General features: G+C 57.4%; 1 long non-coding RNA gene across 1 annotated transcript; it reads right to left on the bottom strand.

The window, feature by feature from the left end:
- Window positions 1–3,288: 3,288 nt before the first annotated feature.
- LOC147911910 (uncharacterized) lies at window positions 3,289–14,355 on the bottom strand. The gene is made up of 3 exons (XR_015550602.1): window positions 13,888–14,355; window positions 8,653–9,423; window positions 3,289–4,159 (listed from the first exon to the last, which is right to left on the bottom strand). It is a non-coding gene; the product is annotated as an uncharacterized LOC147911910 (long non-coding RNA).
- Between the last annotated feature and the right edge of the window lie 1,477 nt (window positions 14,356–15,832).

Raw genomic sequence — 15,832 nt, 5'->3', positions numbered from 1 at the left:
CGAAGTGGCTGGGACTTTCTCTTGGCTGATGGCTCTTCCCCTGGGAGGCCGTGGGAGGTCACTGCTGCTTCCACCTGCCCACTTGGGACACAGTGCATTTTCAGATCACATCCATTCTTCTCCTCCACTAAAACATTGTCTCTCTGCTTTCAATTTGCTCTCCACTGTCAGCTCTTTACTTTCACTTCTTTACTTTTACTTTTACTTTCACTTCTTCCTTTGTGGATGGCCCTCTCTCCAGGAAGGCGGCCTTGGGGTTGAGGGCCCTGTGGGGTGGGGCGTGGGGGGCGCAAGGGGAGCGGTGCCGGAGCGGGAAGGGAGGGAGGGAATCATTCCTGACAATAGACTTTACTTTTCCCCTGGAACTTAAAATGAGCCTCGTGGCTTGGGGGAGTAAGGGGCATCCCCTTACAACCAACCCTTTATCACCGTCGGAGATTATCTCATCCCTCTGGTGTCCCTTACCTCCCCCTTTTAAGCTCCGGTTCCCGGGGGTCCTCCTGCCCTTTCTTTGCCCTGCGTGCATACCCCGGGCTCTCTGGCCCTTTGGAGTGTGCCGGTTCCACACTCGCGCTGTGGCTCAGGCTCTCCTTTTGCCCTCTGTATGTCCTGCAGGCCTACTGCGGGATCTGAACCCTCCGTGACACTCAGGAGGGATCCCGCTGACAAGAGGCTGCCTGAGGGTGTGTGCTCTCATCGCGAGGCGGCTTGGGTCTCCATGCCACCCCTTCACTATGTTACCACCCAGTGAAGCGCCCCTGGACTAGATCCGCGACAACGTTGGCGGTGGTGTCGGTGGATGTTGGTGACATTTTGCTTCTCTCTTTTCCTTTCACTTTGTACTCTTAGCGGGCCTAGTGCTCTCTGGATCCCCTGCCACCTCTGCTCTTTGGTTATGGGGGAGGCAAAGGTGTAGAAGTCGGCAGTAGCGAAATTCCAGGTTCGACTCTTTCCCTTCATCCACCAGGGCTGGAGATCACTCTCATCCTCCCCGCCCCCACACCTCCAGCAGAAAAAAGAAAAGAAAAGAAAAGAAAAAACCAGATCCGGAAGTTACTTTTCAAAGAAAAGGCATCGTGAACTCAGGACTTGCACAACATCTCACGGCTTTCCGTTCCTTGCCGTTCTTCTCTTTCTTGAAGCTCCCAGAGTCCACACTTGAGCCAGTAGGAGCCTCCTCAAGTGGTGCCCTGCTTCCTCTTGTTCCCCATCCAGTCTTGTGCCCGGAACGATAGAGATTTCCGTGTGTACATGCAAGCTGTCTCCTCCAATCCCGCAGGCCCAGGCAGGCTGGCATTGGCGGGTGGGCGCTCACAGGACCGGGGACTCGAGCACGGACACGCACACCCCACACGCCCACAGACACCCCACACACACACCCGCACCCCCACCCCTCAGAGGACTACACATGGCCGCACACGCACGCAGGCAGGCAATGCCACACACACACACACACACACACACACACACACACACACAGACACTCAAACACACAGGCACAGCAGACTCACACCACCCCCCTCTCTCACAGCACACTCAGACTCTCACTCACCACTCTCACACTGACACACTCTCTCTCAGTTGCTGTCATGCACGCACACACACACACGTGCAAACACACAAGGACGCTGACACCCGGCTTCCCAGATGGGCTCTCGAAAAGGGACACGCAGCCATTCTGTGTTCCGTGGGTTGGTCCTCCGTTAACAGGTCAGCCCAAATGGCAGGTGTGAACCTGGAGAGGAGCCTCCCTTGTTTACCCAGATAAATGAGGACTCCAAATTGGAGGAGAGTCAGTGCCAGTCCTCCACAGGATCCTGGTCCTGTGTGGGGCCCTGTGGCTCGGAGATGTTTGCTGGTCTCGCCCAGGCTCCTGTGTGAGAGCAGGGCCAGCCTGCCCAGAGTCAATGCTGGTTGTGAGTGCCTGGTACTGCTTTTGGGGGAGCCTCCGGGATGCAGCCCTGTGGCTGCAGGTTGGGCCAGCCTTTTCTGGCTACTTTGTCGGGCTGGCCCAAGGTGGTGACCTCAACCTGAAGCTCTCGGCCTTGGGAGCAAGCAGAGTCCTGCAAGAAAGTGACTTGCAAGCCAGCACGGTGGCCACCACCTTGTCCGGGAGCGGTCTTATGATTGAAACCCTCAAGCAGAGTCGGGGAGGCGGGCAGGCACATGTGGCCTCCTTTGCCTTTTACTTCTCCCAAGAGCAGGAACCCAGAAAAACGGAGTTGGGGGAAATTAAGCGAACAGGCCTGCAGGGTGTCAAGCCTCCTAGCCAGCGGTGGCTTCTCCCTGTGTATTCAGTGGTCACCATGGGTCCTGGTGGCTGCTTTCCGTCTTTTTCCCTGTTCTATATTGGATTTCACATCTCTCTCTCTCTGCCTGTCTTTGTGTTTGTGTGTGTGTGTGTACTTGATTTTTATTTTATTTTTTTACTCTGGAAAGGGAGGAGGACCAAGGCCTAGAGGGAGTGGCTGTAGGGTAGGGGGAGGGGGAGGGGGGAGAGTTTGGTTGGCATTTGTGGAGCCATACTGCCATCAAGCGGAAATCCTTTCTGCGAAAGGGAGCTTCTGGGGCTCCAGTGCTGGGGAAAGCCCGGGAGTCGGGAGCAGATGCTGGCGTGGGGTGGTGGTGGGGCTCCTGAGGGTGCACCTGGACGACTGGCTCCTGGCTGTCCCTTCACCCGTGTGCTGGATCCGAGGTTGGACCCTGGCTCCACAGCTGGAGAAGGCACTTCGAAACCCCAGAGGCAGCCCGAGCTGGCTGCCACTGGGAGTTGCCTGGCACTGCCGAGTGCGAATGGCCCCGTCCTCAGAACCTCTAAGCGCCTCAGCTCCCAGTGACGAAAGGGGCCTCCCGACGCCGGCGTGGCCCCAGGCAGGGCACCCCGGTACTCCCCACAAGGGACGCCAGAGGAAATGCCCCAGTCCCCGCAGTCTGCGGTGTCTTGCTTTCCTGGGCCCACCCCAAAATGGCTGACGGGGGAGCTCCGCCGCCTGAGCTGTTTGGTCTTGGGGTGCGTGCTGTGTCCCAGGGCCCCTAGAGCTCCCGCTTCCCCACAGGGTCCCACTGGCAGGCACTCTTCCCTGTAGGCCTGTGACCCCACGGTGAGGGAAACCCTGGCTTGGGCAGAGCCCAGACAGCCCAGCACGTCCTTGCTGAGGGCTGTGCCTCTGCCCGGCAGGAAGGCAGGTCAGGTCGCTGCTGCCGGGGTTTTCGGAAACGGATTCCGCTGGATGGCGCTGTGGCTCCACGATTGCCACGCACCCCTTTCCCTGCCCCCACCACCACCACGCCTTCCTCTCCCTCCATCTGCTGCCAGACAGACAAAGGGGGAAAAGAATCATCACCACCGTCCCCCTCCTCCTCTTAGGCCGCAGAGCACCCATCTCACCTTCAGCTGGGCTCCTCACCAACTTGGCCGCTTTGGGGCAAACCTGCGAGAGTAGCTAGGCTTTTCCGGAGTCTGTTCATGCTGTGGTTCACAGTGAACGCAGGCAACCCTCAAGAAATCCCACCGCTGGGCTTCCAGATTCTTCTTTGAGTCTTCAGACAACTCCTGGCCTCTGCCTAGTCTGCACTGCACCTGTTCCTAGGCAGCAAACTCCCTTCTTCTGACGTTGCATGCTTGAGTGGGCCAAAGACCGGGTCAGAGGCAGCCAGGTCCCACAGGGGTCCAGAAACGGTTGACCCATCCTCCTGCAGAACGGGGTCGTGCCCGGGGTCACAAGGCTTCCGGAGGCCACCGGGCTCCGGGGGAACCCCAGCCACTCTTTTGTGCCCACGGGTGGGCCTTTCCGGAATGGGACCCACAGGGGGGTCTCCGGGAAGACCACTTGGCATCTCCTACGCAGCATGCTGTGTCCCGTGCCCGTACTAGAATACGTTTGCACACAAGTTCGCGTCGGGGTCTTTCTGCCCGCAGGCGTTGGTAGCCAGGCTCAGGGGCTTGGATTCTGTGCCAGGAGCACGTCCATTTGTCATGCTCAGTTTGTCCAGGGCCCCCGTGAAGTTTTACCCTTGGAGAGAGGGCGGAGGTTGGGAGGGCCGTGGGGGTGCCTCGGGTTTGGAGGGGCGGGTGGCAGAAGGGGTTTGGGGGGTTGCTTTGGTAGGTAGATCTCTCCGCTTCTCAACCGTAACCCCTGATGCTGGCCCAGTATTCACCCTGGAAAACAAATGAGATCTTGGAGGGGCAATTATGGGCCCCCCCGCCCCCCCTGCCCCAAAATAAAAAAAACCACATAAACACCACTTCTGAGGAACCTTAACGCAAGGCCGCGTTTCCAGGCGGACACGCAAAACCACGGATAAGGGCCTTTATACAGAGCAGATTGGGATGCAAAGGAATGCAGTGGTCACCTGGGGGTGACTGTTGGACGTCCTCGTACCCATGCCACCCAGTGCCTCGAGAGAGCAATGTGGAACGTGTCCCTGAGGCTTTTTACACTTTCCCAAATGTTTCCTTCCTTCACCTTTTAAAAGTCTTCCTAGAAGTGCAGACCCAACGGAGCTCCATAGGAAAGAAAACCCACATCCCAGGGAACCTCGACACTCAGAAGTACCTAAGGGCTCTTAGAACTGAGGAGTCGCTGTTTCGGACTTTCTTCCACGCCAAGCTATTCCAGGAAGTAATCAAATATTTGAAATTGGTGAGAAACACACACACACTCTCTCTCTTTCTCTCTGTCTGTGTCTGTCTCTCTCTCTCTCTATCTCTCTCTCACACACACACACACACACACACACACACACACACACACAGATAAAAAGAAAACAACCCAGGAAAACAAAAGTCACCGCTGTCCTGCCAGGTGGGACCTGAGGTGGATCTTTCCCAGATAGATATTAAACACCAGGGCACGTCTGACACTTCCTTGGGGAAAATGCAGGGAGAAAGAAGGGTGGGGATTGGGACCAGCAAGTGGTGGAACCCCCACTCTCAGCCTCAGGGGTCATCGTTTTCTCACCTTTGCATGCATCACTTCACACCCTTCCCTGCATTGGCCTAGGTTTACATTCCTGAACTCGGGCACATACGTGCACAGTCGTATTCAGGTAAACCCGTCCGCGCAGGCACCCACACTGGCACACAGGCACACAGCGTAGGTCTACGCGAGGCTTGCTGGACCCGGCTGTTGCCCTTCCTCGTTCCCTTTTCTTCCTCCTTGCCCCTTTCTGTCTGTCTTTCCACTTCCCAGTTGGGCACTACAGCGTGGCCAAACAGGCCTCTCTCCGGACAGGGTTGAACCCCTTGCCGAAGTGGCTGGGACTTTCTCTTGGCTGATGGCTCTTCCCCTGGGAGGCCGCGGGAGGTCACTGCTGCTTCCACCTGCCCACTTGGGACACAGTGCATTTTCAGATCACATCCATTCTTCTCCTCCACTAAAACATTGTCTCTCTGCTTTCAATTTGCTCTCCACTGTCAGCTCTTTACTTTCACTTCTTTACTTTTACTTTTACTTTCACTTCTTCCTTTGTGGATGGCCCTCTCTCCAGGAAGGCGGCCTTGGGGTTGAGGGCCCTGTGGGGTGGGGCGTGGGGGGCGCAAGGGGAGCGGTGCCGGAGCGGGAAGGGAGGGAGGGAATCATTCCTGACAATAGACTTTACTTTTCCCCTGGAACTTAAAATGAGCCTCGTGGCTTGGGGGAGTAAGGGGCATCCCCTTACAACCAACCCTTTATCACCGTCGGAGATTATCTCATCCCTCTGGTGTCCCTTACCTCCCCCTTTTAAGCTCCGGTTCCCGGGGGTCCTCCTGCCCTTTCTTTGCCCTGCGTGCATACCCCGGGCTCTCTGGCCCTTTGGAGTGTGCCGGTTCCACACTCGCGCTGTGGCTCAGGCTCTCCTTTTGCCCTCTGTATGTCCTGCAGGCCTACTGCGGGATCTGAACCCTCCGTGACACTCAGGAGGGATCCCGCTGACAAGAGGCTGCCTGAGGGTGTGTGCTCTCATCGCGAGGCGGCTTGGGTCTCCATGCCACCCCTTCACTATGTTACCACCCAGTGAAGCGCCCCTGGACTAGATCCGCGACAACGTTGGCGGTGGTGTCGGTGGATGTTGGTGACATTTTGCTTCTCTCTTTTCCTTTCACTTTGTACTCTTAGCGGGCCTAGTGCTCTCTGGATCCCCCTGCCACCTCTGCTCTTTGGTTATGGGGGAGGCAAAGGTGTAGAAGTCGGCAGTAGCGAAATTCCAGGTTCGACTCTTTCCCTTCATCCACCAGGGCTGGAGATCACTCTCATCCTCCCCGCCCCCACACCTCCAGCAGAAAAAAGAAAAGAAAAGAAAAGAAAAAACCAGATCCGGAAGTTACTTTTCAAAGAAAAGGCATCGTGAACTCAGGACTTGCACAACATCTCACGGCTTTCCGTTCCTTGCCGTTCTTCTCTTTCTTGAAGCTCCCAGAGTCCACACTTGAGCCAGTAGGAGCCTCCTCAAGTGGTGCCCTGCTTCCTCTTGTTCCCCATCCAGTCTTGTGCCCGGAACGATAGAGATTTCCGTGTGTACATGCAAGCTGTCTCCTCCAATCCCGCAGGCCCAGGCAGGCTGGCATTGGCGGGTGGGCGCTCACAGGACCGGGGACTCGAGCACGGACACGCACACCCCACACGCCCACAGACACCCCACACACACACCCGCACCCCCACCCCTCAGAGGACTACACATGGCCGCACACGCACGCAGGCAGGCAATGCCACACACACACACACACACACAACACACACACACACACACACACACAGACACTCAAACACACAGGCACAGCAGACTCACACCACCCCCCTCTCTCACAGCACACTCAGACTCTCACTCACCACTCTCACACTGACACACTCTCTCTCAGTTGCTGTCATGCACACACACACACACACACACGTGCAAACACACAAGGACGCTGACACCCGGCTTCCCAGATGGGCTCTCGAAAAGGGACACGCAGCCATTCTGTGTTCCGTGGGTTGGTCCTCCGTTAACAGGTCAGCCCAAATGGCAGGTGTGAACCTGGAGAGGAGCCTCCCTTGTTTACCCAGATAAATGAGGACTCCAAATTGGAGGAGAGTCAGTGCCAGTCCTCCACAGGATCCTGGTCCTGTGTGGGGCCCTGTGGCTCGGAGATGTTTGCTGGTCTCGCCCAGGCTCCTGTGTGAGAGCAGGGCCAGCCTGCCCAGAGTCAATGCTGGTTGTGAGTGCCTGGTACTGCTTTTGGGGGAGCCTCCGGGATGCAGCCCTGTGGCTGCAGGTTGGGCCAGCCTTTTCTGGCTACTTTGTCGGGCCGGCCCAAGGTGGTGACCTCAACCTGAAGCTCTCGGCCTTGGGAGCAAGCAGAGTCCTGCAAGAAAGTGACTTGCAAGCCAGCACGGTGGCCACCACCTTGTCCGGGAGCGGTCTTATGATTGAAACCCTCAAGCAGAGTCGGGGAGGCGGGCAGGCACATGTGGCCTCCTTTGCCTTTTACTTCTCCCAAGAGCAGGAACCCAGAAAAACGGAGTTGGGGGAAATTAAGGGGAAAGGCCTGCAGGGTGTCAAGCCTCCTAGCCAGCGGTGGCTTCTCCCTGTGTATTCAGTGGTCACCATGGGTCCTGGTGGCTGCTTTCCGTCTTTTCCCTGTTCTATATTGGATTTCACATCTCTCTCTCTGCCTGTCTTTGTGTTTGTGTGTGTGTGTGTACTTGATTTTTATTTTATTTTTTTACTCTGGAAAGGGAGGAGGACCAAGGCCTAGAGGGAGTGGCTGTAGGGTAGGGGGAGGGGGAGGGGGGAGAGTTTGGTTGGCATTTGTGGAGCCATACTGCCATCAAGCGGAAATCCTTTCTGCGAAAGGGAGCTTCTGGGGCTCCAGTGCTGGGGAAAGCCCGGGAGTCGGGAGCAGATGCTGGCGTGGGGTGGTGGTGGGGCTCCTGAGGGTGCACCTGGACGACTGGCTCCTGGCTGTCCCTTCACCCGTGTGCTGGATCCGAGGTTGGACCCTGGCTCCACAGCTGGAGAAGGCACTTCGAAACCCCAGAGGCAGCCCGAGCTGGCTGCCACTGGGAGTTGCCTGGCACTGCCGAGTGCGAATGGCCCCGTCCTCAGAACCTCTAAGCGCCTCAGCTCCCAGTGACGAAAGGGGCCTCCCGACGCCGGCGTGGCCCCAGGCAGGGCACCCCGGTACTCCCCACAAGGGACGCCAGAGGAAATGCCCCCAGTCCCCGCAGTCTGCGGTGTCTTGCTTTCCCTGGGCCCACCCCAAAATGGCTGACGGGGGAGCTCCGCCGCCTGAGCTGTTTGGTCTTGGGGTGCGTGCTGTGTCCCAGGGCCCCTAGAGCTCCCGCTTCCCCACAGGGTCCCACTGGCAGGCACTCTTCCCTGTAGGCCTGTGACCCCACGGTGAGGGAAACCCTGGCTTGGGCAGAGCCCAGACAGCCCAGCACGTCCTTGCTGAGGGCTGTGCCTCTGCCCGGCAGGAAGGCAGGTCAGGTCGCTGCTGCCGGGGTTTTCGGAAACGGATTCCGCTGGATGGCGCTGTGGCTCCACGATTGCCACGCACCCCTTTCCCTGCCCCCCCCCACCACCACCACGCCTTCCTCTCCCTCCATCTGCTGCCAGACAGACAAAGGGGGAAAAGAATCATCACCACCGTCCCCCTCCTCCTCTTAGGCCGCAGAGCACCCATCTCACCTTCAGCTGGGCTCCTCACCAACTTGGCCGCTTTGGGGCAAACCTGCGAGAGTAGCTAGGCTTTTCCGGAGTCTGTTCATGCTGTGGTTCACAGTGAACGCAGGCAACCCTCAAGAAATCCCACCGCTGGGCTTCCAGATTCTTCTTTGAGTCTTCAGACAACTCCTGGCCTCTGCCTAGTCTGCACTGCACCTGTTCCTAGGCAGCAAACTCCCTTCTTCTGACGTTGCATGCTTGAGTGGGCCAAAGACCGGGTCAGAGGCAGCCAGGTCCCACAGGGGTCCAGAAACGGTTGACCCATCCTCCTGCAGAACGGGGTCGTGCCCGGGGTCACAAGGCTTCCGGAGGCCACCGGGCTCCGGGGGAACCCCAGCCACTCTTTTGTGCCCACGGGTGGGCCTTTCCGGAATGGGACCCACAGGGGGGTCTCCGGGAAGACCACTTGGCATCTCCTACGCAGCATGCTGTGTCCCGTGCCCGTACTAGAATACGTTTGCACACAAGTTCGCGTCGGGGTCTTTCTGCCCGCAGGCGTTGGTAGCCAGGCTCAGGGGCTTGGATTCTGTGCCAGGAGCACGTCCATTTGTCATGCTCAGTTTGTCCAGGGCCCCCGTGAAGTTTTACCCTTGGAGAGAGGGCGGAGGTTGGGAGGGCCGTGGGGGTGCCTCGGGTTTGGAGGGGCGGGTGGCAGAAGGGGTTTGGGGGGTTGCTTTGGTAGGTAGATCTCTCCGCTTCTCAACCGTAACCCCTGATGCTGGCCCAGTATTCACCCTGGAAAACAAATGAGATCTTGGAGGGGCAATTATGGGCCCCCCCGCCCCCCCTGCCCCAAAATAAAAAAAACCACATAAACACCACTTCTGAGGAACCTTAACGCAAGGCCGCGTTTCCAGGCGGACACGCAAAACCACGGATAAGGGCCTTTATACAGAGCAGATTGGGATGCAAAGGAATGCAGTGGTCACCTGGGGGTGACTGTTGGATGTCCGTCCTCGTACCCATGCCACCCAGTGCCTCGAGAGAGCAATGTGGAACGTGTCCCTGAGGCTTTTTACACTTTCCCAAATGTTTCCTTCCTTCACCTTTTAAAAGTCTTCCTAGATGTGCAGACCCAACGGAGCTCCATAGGAAAGAAAACCCACATCCCAGGGAACCTCGACACTCAGAAGTACCTAAGGGCTCTTAGAACTGAGGAGTCGCTGTTTCGGACTTTCTTCCACGCCAAGCTATTCCAGGAAGTAATCAAATATTTGAAATTGGTGAGAAACACACACACACTCTCTCTTTCTCTCTGTCTGTGTCTGTCTCTCTCTCTCTCTCTCTCACACACACACACACACACACACACACACACACAGATAAAAAGAAAACAACCCAGGAAAACAAAAGTCACCGCTGTCCTGCCAGGTGGGACCTGAGGTGGATCTTTCCCAGATAGATATTAAACACCAGGGCACGTCTGACACTTCCTTGGGGAAAATGCAGGGAGAAAGAAGGGTGGGGATTGGGACCAGCAAGTGGTGGAACCCCCACTCTCAGCCTCAGGGGTCATCGTTTTCTCACCTTTGCATGCATCACTTCACACCCTTCCCTGCATTGGCCTAGGTTTACATTCCTGAACTCGGGCACATACGTGCACAGTCGTATTCAGGTAAACCCGTCCGCCCAGGCACCCACACTGGCACACAGGCACACAGCGTAGGTCTACGCGAGGCTTGCTGGACCCGGCTGTTGCCCTTCCTCGTTCCCTTTTCTTCCTCCTTGCCCCTTTCTGTCTGTCTTTCCACTTCCCAGTTGGGCACTACAGCGTGGCCAAACAGGCCTCTCTCCGGACAGGGTTGAACCCCTTGCCGAAGTGGCTGGGACTTTCTCTTGGCTGATGGCTCTTCCCCTGGGAGGCCGCGGGAGGTCACTGCTGCTTCCACCTGCCCACTTGGGACACAGTGCATTTTCAGATCACATCCATTCTTCTCCTCCACTAAAACATTGTCTCTCTGCTTTCAATTTGCTCTCCACTGTCAGCTCTTTACTTTCACTTCTTTACTTTTACTTTTACTTTCACTTCTTCCTTTGTGGATGGCCCTCTCTCCAGGAAGGCGGCCTTGGGGTTGAGGGCCCTGTGGGGTGGGGCGTGGGGGGCGCAAGGGGAGCGGTGCCGGAGCGGGAAGGGAGGGAGGGAATCATTCCTGACAATAGACTTTACTTTTCCCCTGGAACTTAAAATGAGCCTCGTGGCTTGGGGGAGTAAGGGGCATCCCCTTACAACCAACCCTTTATCACCGTCGGAGATTATCTCATCCCTCTGGTGTCCCTTACCTCCCCCTTTTAAGCTCCGGTTCCCGGGGGTCCTCCTGCCCTTTCTTTGCCCTGCGTGCATACCCCGGGCTCTCTGGCCCTTTGGAGTGTGCCGGTTCCACACTCGCGCTGTGGCTCAGGCTCTCCTTTTGCCCTCTGTATGTCCTGCAGGCCTACTGCGGGATCTGAACCCTCCGTGACACTCAGGAGGGATCCCGCTGACAAGAGGCTGCCTGAGGGTGTGTGCTCTCATCGCGAGGCGGCTTGGGTCTCCATGCCACCCCTTCACTATGTTACCACCCAGTGAAGCGCCCCTGGACTAGATCCGCGACAACGTTGGCGGTGGTGTCGGTGGATGTTGGTGACATTTTGCTTCTCTCTTTTCCTTTCACTTTGTACTCTTAGCGGGCCTAGTGCTCTCTGGATCCCCCTGCCACCTCTGCTCTTTGGTTATGGGGGAGGCAAAGGTGTAGAAGTCGGCAGTAGCGAAATTCCAGGTTCGACTCTTTCCCTTCATCCACCAGGGCTGGAGATCACTCTCATCCTCCCCGCCCCCACACCTCCAGCAGAAAAAAGAAAAGAAAAAACCAGATCCGGAAGTTACTTTTCAAAGAAAAGGCATCGTGAACTCAGGACTTGCACAACATCTCACGGCTTTCCGTTCCTTGCCGTTCTTCTCTTTCTTGAAGCTCCCAGAGTCCACACTTGAGCCAGTAGGAGCCTCCTCAAGTGGTGCCCTGCTTCCTCTTGTTCCCCATCCAGTCTTGTGCCCGGAACGATAGAGATTTCCGTGTGTACATGCAAGCTGTCTCCTCCAATCCCGCAGGCCCAGGCAGGCTGGCATTGGCGGGTGGGCGCTCACAGGACCGGGGACTCGAGCACGGACACGCACACCCCACACGCCCACAGACACCCCACACACACACCCGCACCCCCACCCCTCAGAGGACTACACATGGCCGCACACGCACGCAGGCAGGCAATGCCACACACACACACACACACAACACACACACACACACACACACAGACACTCAAACACACAGGCACAGCAGACTCACACCACCCCCCTCTCTCACAGCACACTCAGACTCTCACTCACCACTCTCACACTGACACACTCTCTCTCAGTTGCTGTCATGCACGCACACACACACACACGTGCAAACACACAAGGACGCTGACACCCGGCTTCCCAGATGGGCTCTCGAAAAGGGACACGCAGCCATTCTGTGTTCCGTGGGTTGGTCCTCCGTTAACAGGTCAGCCCAAATGGCAGGTGTGAACCTGGAGAGGAGCCTCCCTTGTTTACCCAGATAAATGAGGACTCCAAATTGGAGGAGAGTCAGTGCCAGTCCTCCACAGGATCCTGGTCCTGTGTGGGGCCCTGTGGCTCGGAGATGTTTGCTGGTCTCGCCCAGGCTCCTGTGTGAGAGCAGGGCCAGCCTGCCCAGAGTCAATGCTGGTTGTGAGTGCCTGGTACTGCTTTTGGGGGAGCCTCCGGGATGCAGCCCTGTGGCTGCAGGTTGGGCCAGCCTTTTCTGGCTACTTTGTCGGGCCGGCCCAAGGTGGTGACCTCAACCTGAAGCTCTCGGCCTTGGGAGCAAGCAGAGTCCTGCAAGAAAGTGACTTGCAAGCCAGCACGGTGGCCACCACCTTGTCCGGGAGCGGTCTTATGATTGAAACCCTCAAGCAGAGTCGGGGAGGCGGGCAGGCACATGTGGCCTCCTTTGCCTTTTACTTCTCCCAAGAGCAGGAACCCAGAAAAACGGAGTTGGGGGAAATTAAGGGGAAAGGCCTGCAGGGTGTCAAGCCTCCTAGCCAGCGGTGGCTTCTCCCTGTGTATTCAGTGGTCACCATGGGTCCTGGTGGCTGCTTTCCGTCTTTTTCCCTGTTCTATATTGGATTTCACATCTCTCTCTCTCTGCCTGTCTTTGTGTTTGTGTGTGTGTGTGTACTTGATTTTTATTTTATTTTTTTACTCTGGAAAGGGAGGAGGACCAAGGCCTAGAGGGAGTGGCTGTAGGGTAGGGGGAGGGGGAGGGGGGAGAGTTTGGTTGGCATTTGTGGAGCCATACTGCCATCAAGCGGAAATCCTTTCTGCGAAAGGGAGCTTCTGGGGCTCCAGTGCTGGGGAAAGCCCGGGAGTCGGGAGCAGATGCTGGCGTGGGGTGGTGGTGGGGCTCCTGAGGGTGCACCTGGACGACTGGCTCCTGGCTGTCCCTTCACCCGTGTGCTGGATCCGAGGTTGGACCCTGGCTCCACAGCTGGAGAAGGCACTTCGAAACCCCAGAGGCAGCCCGAGCTGGCTGCCACTGGGAGTTGCCTGGCACTGCCGAGTGCGAATGGCCCCGTCCTCAGAACCTCTAAGCGCCTCAGCTCCCAGTGACGAAAGGGGCCTCCCGACGCCGGCGTGGCCCCAGGCAGGGCACCCCGGTACTCCCCACAAGGGACGCCAGAGGAAATGCCCCCAGTCCCCGCAGTCTGCGGTGTCTTGCTTTCCTGGGCCCACCCCAAAATGGCTGACGGGGGAGCTCCGCCGCCTGAGCTGTTTGGTCTTGGGGTGCGTGCTGTGTCCCAGGGCCCCTAGAGCTCCCGCTTCCCCACAGGGTCCCACTGGCAGGCACTCTTCCCTGTAGGCCTGTGACCCCACGGTGAGGGAAACCCTGGCTTGGGCAGAGCCCAGACAGCCCAGCACGTCCTTGCTGAGGGCTGTGCCTCTGCCCGGCAGGAAGGCAGGTCAGGTCGCTGCTGCCGGGGTTTTCGGAAACGGATTCCGCTGGATGGCGCTGTGGCTCCACGATTGCCACGCACCCCTTTCCCTGCCCCCACCACCACCACGCCTTCCTCTCCCTCCATCTGCTGCCAGACAGACAAAGGGGAAAAGAATCATCACCACCGTCCCCCTCCTCCTCTTAGGCCGCAGAGCACCCATCTCACCTTCAGCTGGGCTCCTCACCAACTTGGCCGCTTTGGGGCAAACCTGCGAGAGTAGCTAGGCTTTTCCGGAGTCTGTTCATGCTGTGGTTCACAGTGAACGCAGGCAACCCTCAAGAAATCCCACCGCTGGGCTTCCAGATTCTTCTTTGAGTCTTCAGACAACTCCTGGCCTCTGCCTAGTCTGCACTGCACCTGTTCCTAGGCAGCAAACTCCCTTCTTCTGACGTTGCATGCTTGAGTGGGCCAAAGACCGGGTCAGAGGCAGCCAGGTCCCACAGGGGTCCAGAAACGGTTGACCCATCCTCCTGCAGAACGGGGTCGTGCCCGGGGTCACAAGGCTTCCGGAGGCCACCGGGCTCCGGGGGAACCCCAGCCACTCTTTTGTGCCCACGGGTGGGCCTTTCCGGAATGGGACCCACAGGGGGGTCTCCGGGAAGACCACTTGGCATCTCCTACGCAGCATGCTGTGTCCCGTGCCCGCACTAGAATACGTTTGCACACAAGTTCGCGTCGGGGTCTTTCTGCCCGCAGGCGTTGGTAGCCAGGCTCAGGGGCTTGGATTCTGTGCCAGGAGCACGTCCATTTGTCATGCTCAGTTTGTCCAGGGCCCCCGTGAAGTTTTACCCTTGGAGAGAGGGCGGAGGTTGGGAGGGCCGTGGGGGTGCCTCGGGTTTGGAGGGGCGGGTGGCAGAAGGGGTTTGGGGGGTTGCTTTGGTAGGTAGATCTCTCCGCTTCTCAACCGTAACCCCTGATGCTGGCCCAGTATTCACCCTGGAAAACAAATGAGATCTTGGAGGGCAATTATGGGCCCCCCCGCCCCCCCCTGCCCCAAAATAAAAAAAACCACATAAACACCACTTCTGAGGAACCTTAACGCAAGGCCGCGTTTCCAGGCGGACACGCAAAACCACGGATAAGGGCCTTTATACAGAGCAGATTGGGATGCAAAGGAATGCAGTGGTCACCTGGGGGTGACTGTTGGATGTCCGTCCTCGTACCCATGCCACCCAGTGCCTCGAGAGAGCAATGTGGAACGTGTCCCTGAGGCTTTTTACACTTTCCCAAATGTTTCCTTCCTTCACCTTTTAAAAGTCTTCCTAGAAGTGCAGACCCAACGGAGCTCCATAGGAAAGAAAACCCACATCCCAGGGAACCTCGACACTCAGAAGTACCTAAGGGCTCTTAGAACTGAGGAGTCGCTGTTTCGGACTTTCTTCCACGCCAAGCTATTCCAGGAAGTAATCAAATATTTGAAATTGGTGAGAAACACACACACACTCTCTCTCTTTCTCTCTGTCTGTGTCTGTCTCTCTCTCTCTCTCTCTCACACACACACACACACACACACACACACACACACACAGATAAAAAGAAAACAACCCAGGAAAACAAAAGTCACCGCTGTCCTGCCAGGTGGGACCTGAGGTGGATCTTTCCCAGATAGATATTAAACACCAGGGCACGTCTGACACTTCCTTGGGGAAAATGCAGGGAGAAAGAAGGGTGGGGATTGGGACCAGCAAGTGGTGGAACCCCCACTCTCAGCCTCAGGGGTCATCGTTTTCTCACCTTTGCATGCATCACTTCACACCCTTCCCTGCATTGGCCTAGGTTTACATTCCTGAACTCGGGCACATACGTGCACAGTCGTATTCAGGTAAACCCGTCCGCGCAGGCACCCACACTGGCACACAGGCACACAGCGTAGGTCTACGCGAGGCTTGCTGGACCCGGCTGTTGCCCTTCCTCGTTCCCTTTTCTTCCTCCTTGCCCCTTTCTGTCTGTCTTTCCACTTCCCAGTTGGGCACTACAGCGTGGCCAAACAGGCCTCTCTCCGGACAGGGTTGAACCCCTTGCCGAAGTGGCTGGGACTTTCTCTTGGCTGATGGCTCTTCCCCTGGGAGGCCGCGGGAGGTCACTGCTGCTTCCACCTGCCCACTTGGGA

Source organism: Ceratotherium simum, chromosome X (genome assembly GCF_057802395.1).
Source record: "Ceratotherium simum simum isolate JZ-2026a chromosome X, ASM5780239v1, whole genome shotgun sequence".
NCBI lineage: Eukaryota > Metazoa > Chordata > Mammalia > Perissodactyla > Rhinocerotidae > Ceratotherium > Ceratotherium simum.
The sequence above is the reverse complement of the archived record's forward strand: the minus strand, read 5'-3'. Positions and strand labels throughout refer to the sequence as shown.